This window comes from Pinus tabuliformis, chromosome 6, assembly GCF_031772625.1.
Source record: "Pinus tabuliformis cultivar Carrire ecotype Pingquan chromosome 6, CPIR1, whole genome shotgun sequence".
NCBI lineage: Eukaryota > Viridiplantae > Streptophyta > Pinopsida > Pinales > Pinaceae > Pinus > Pinus tabuliformis.
Window position 1 is genome coordinate 1,946,358,676 of NC_142292.1, and position 4,575 is coordinate 1,946,363,250.

Below are 4,575 nucleotides of genomic sequence, written 5' to 3' on the forward strand. Positions count from 1 at the left end.
ACTTGATTTGTTGATCATCATTGCAACCTATTCACTGTAGTAGTAGTATTCCACAATAATGAAAAATAAGGTGATGAAAAAAATTGTGCAAGTTGTAAATAATGCTTCAATGTGGGAACATGAAAATATCTAAACTAGTCCTTATTTCATGCTTTACATGGAATTGTTCAATGACCTAGAAATAATACCTTTAAAAATGTTGAACTCTAGCTAGCCGCAATTGTGTTATATAAGTTACAAATCATCAGTCCATGTCTCCCTCTCTTGCTTCAGACATAAGAGTATCACCATCATCCTCTGCCCTTGCAATAGCTAATTTGTACCCCTGAACATCATTTCCCTCATCTCATGTGCTAGAAATAGTATCTCCACTATTTGCAAGACTGAAGCTTGTTTCATCTTGAGCTTGTTGAGTTGTTGAGAAGGAAGCCCTAAATGGCCCCACAAGAGAGACCTCAAAATTCCTGCTTGACCCTCTACAACTAGCATTGATATCCATTTATTCTCATCAACATTCATTTTGAGAATCCATTGGGTTCTCAGGGAGCTGGTGATTGTGGCTCATCTGTAACATCCATGTTGGGTGTGTTATGTCTCATTATTGGTTCTAGTCAGGTACCACCTTCTCCAATTATTATCCTTTTTAATGGTGTAGAAGAGCTTTTATGTTGGCATCTCATGGATTTATGAAGACACATAAATGGAAGGAAAAAATTAAAGAATTTATAAATGTCGAAGCATTTGGCATAGGAGTACTTGATTTAGTTTGGCAATTCAGTCCTGGATCATGGCCTTCTTTATTCTACACCAAGTCAACAGTTTATGACGCACAATGCAGCACAAGATATTTTTCCTCTGATTACTGGAGATACATATTATCAAATATTTGTTGAGGACTATGGGGATATCCTAGGATTAGATATTATATTCATCATTAGAGGCTATTTCTATCACACTAGATATGACAAGCCAAATAAAATTTTTCCTAGAAGCATACAGGTTTGAGGGGAGAACTTAATCAACTTATTGAAAGCACTTTCAAGTTCCTTCTAGTTAATAAATGCTTAGGAAAGAGTTGATCTCATGGTTGCATAAAATAGCACCCAAGAGGATCAGCCAGTTTTCTTCAACTATCTTTCATGGTTTATGGTTATTTATTCAAAGAAAATAGCCAGGATATTACATGTTTTGCCTATGATCTTTATTCTTCTTTCTCTTGTATTTTCCATGTCTTCCAATTTCATGTGTCTCTCCTAGCTCACAGGTCTTTGGTGTATCTTTAAAGGTATGGTGTTGCATGTAGTGGGGCAAATTTTAGCAGTAATTGTACTTGCGGTGTTTTCTTTCTTGAGATTGCTAGTGTCAAATTTAGCTATGAACTGGTATGCACATTCTTGCCAGGAAATGCTTATGTTTGTTCCAAGTGCTCTTGTTGGCTTATTATTGCCAAAGGAAATTTGGAAAGACTCATTAGCTAATAATATGCCTAACATTGATAAGGCTTCTAAAGAGGAATGGGTGAGCCATTGGGGAGAAATCACCTTTTATGCTACAATTACTTGTCTACTTGTATACTGGACTTGGTGGAAGAATTTTGACATTTGGTGGGAAGTAATTTTTATTTTAACGTGGCTAGTTTTCACTATCTCTGACAAATTCTTTGGTCAACATTTGCTTAGGTCACTCATGGATTACATTATTCCACTATTTTTTCCTATTGCATTTTCTCTCTACTTTGGTGGAGTTCATTTCCAATTTCTGATTGAAAATATGGGAATGTTTGGTCTGTGCCAGAACCCTATGGATATCTTGTTTTAGCTATTATTGTTGGCTCTGTGACTAGAATTATTGTTGGGTGGTGTGTTGGTCTATTGATCCCCATTGTGGGGAGTTGGTTATCAAATCCTATACCACTACAGTTGCTTGTACACTCAGTTGATCCCTACTGTGGGGAGTTGGTTAAAAATCTTGTACCACTACAGTTTCTTGTACACTCAGTTGATCCCTACTGTGGGGAGTTGGTTAAAAATCCTGTACCACTACAGTTTCTTGTACAACTGAGTGTTGTTGTAATTCCATTATCTTCTCAATTTTTCCCATATAGTGTTGTTGGTCCAAAGAGGCTTGTTTTTCAACACATGTTCCAAACTATAGGGAACAACTTCTTACATTCTTTGTATGATTTGGGAATTATAGATGCTAATACATTTCTTTTTGTATTGAAAAATTCACCTATGCTATCTGATTTTGAGGAGAATAAACTTGGTGGAACTACAAAAACATTAGCCTTTGCTAATTTCAGTGAGGAACTTGTGGTTATAATCGGTGGCCCCATTGATGGTAAAGTTATAGGGTTGACAATGGATCCAATCTATCGATAACAACTAGGGAAATGGCTAGCTACAATAGGATTCTTTCTAGAACAGAAGTTTGGTTTCCCTTAGGATGGGAAGGATGTTTGGCATAAGGGATTTTATACATCACCTTAGGAGGGGATGCTTTCTCCTTTGAAATGTGAATTCATAACTTGCAGGATTTATAATTTACTTCTACAAGGTGGGTACAATATTAGGTTGCAGAGAAATGAAACAAATATTGGGCTGAATTTTAGGTAATAGAAATGTCAGTATCCCAATGTGGTCTTGGGATCCATGGATTTTTATGAGGGATGGTTTCAATCATAATGGATTGCTTTGCGGTATGGAAGAGTGTGACAATGATGCTAGGTTCAATTGTGTTGGAGCATTCTACAGGCATATTCGAGATTCTGGTATTGATATGAAAGTTCTAGATTGCTTGAGTGAAAACAATATTGAGAAGGAAGGACTATAATGTCCCTTTCCAAATGATTACTTATGGTTGAATGACCTGAAAATCATACCTTTAAAAAAGCTGAACTCTAGCTAGCCACAGTTGCATGATATAAGTTACAAACCATTAGTCCAAGTCTCCCTCTCTTGATTCATACATAAGAGTATCACCATCATTCTCTGTCCTCATGGTAGCTAAGTTGTTTCCCTAAAAATCATTTCCCTCATCTAGTCTGCTAGAAATAGTCCCTCCACTGTTTGCAGGATCAGAGCCTATTTTAGCTTGATCTTGTTGAATTGTTCAAAAGGAAGACCTAAATGAACCCACAAGAGAGACCTTGAATTTCCATCTTATCCCTCTACCACTACCATTTACATTAGCTGCTTCATGGGCATGAAATACAATAACAACACCACCACTAGAAGTTTCTCATCGATTTGGGGAAATACTACTAGTACCGAACATGGTATTTCCAGAGCTCATTTGAGGCCCAAAAGATTAATTATTATTGTTATTTGATCTTCCCATAATACCCCATGAAGAAAACCCATCAATATTTCCACCTAGCGTATCTGATGTGCCACCAAAATTCCAAACCCAAGCAGAGCTTTGCCCATGGGAATGAGCCTGCTCATACTCCACGTCATCTGTGCACATCTCATATCGACAAAATAGACAAGAATTATGTTCTTCAAGCCACATAATAATTCAAACGGAATGGTACATGTGTTTAAGGAGCATCTATCTTAATTTGGTGCCCACTTAAAATTCATCATTGTATACTGCACACTATGTAGAATCGGTAACAAGAAGGTCCTGGGTAATTTTAATGGTGGGATTGTTCCTATGGAATATTTGGAGGTGGGAGGTGTACCATACATGTTGTGTTCATTTTCTACCAGTTGTCTTATAAGCTAATCCAAATCAAATGCAAGGAAACAATCCCCAAATTTACCAGGTAATCTAGTGGCCCGCGCCCCTGTTCTGTCATCAACAAATAATTCCACATTCCCCCCACCCAGACCCATCAAATTCTACATCATTTTACCATGAGTAAACATCATATGACTGAACCCACCAGGATCCATTCAAATTTGTACCCTTCCTCCTCTCCCTCTCCACTCCTCATCTTTTGTATTAATATTGTTATTGTTGTCATCATTGTTCTCATGTTGGAAGAAAGTAGTGAGGGATTCCATCATTTGGGTTATGCCATGATCAACTGTAAGAGTTTTAGAATGACCCCCGACATGACCTGCTCCATCTTTCCATGGATGGAATCAAAATCCCCCTTTCTCCTGCTCTTGCCCCCCCCAGGTGTATATGGGTGGTACCCAACATTTGGTGTCGGTCTCTTTGATTCCTCGACAAAACCTCCATTACAATGGGGAAAAATGAGCCCCTCCTCCCACACGTCAATTCTGATACTACTTTGGCACTGATGACACCAGTAACTCTGCCCTTCTCATCTGGATGACATCCTTATCTGTTAAAATTAGAATCTAGCGCCAAACTCCACATGGGTCATCTTATCTATGACAATCGATACTTTTCATGGATTCCTCTCTCTGAGAGGTGTATGATTGATCTAAATATTATCCGATTCTGACATGTATAAATGAAGTTATCAATTTATTTTGATTATGGTCAAATTGTCAAGGTCGGTGAGCAAACTTATTTAGTCTCAAAAGCCCAACAATCACATCTCTTCATGCTCAACGTTGCATATAAATAGAAGGTGACTTAGCCTCATTCAGACACTCT

The 4,575-nt window shown here is 37.7% G+C and overlaps 1 pseudogene; it reads left to right on the plus strand.

The window, feature by feature from the left end:
- The first annotated feature begins 507 nt into the window (after window positions 1–507).
- Window positions 508–2,381, plus strand: LOC149266955 (uncharacterized; annotated as a pseudogene).
- Window positions 2,382–4,575: the final 2,194 nt, after the last annotated feature.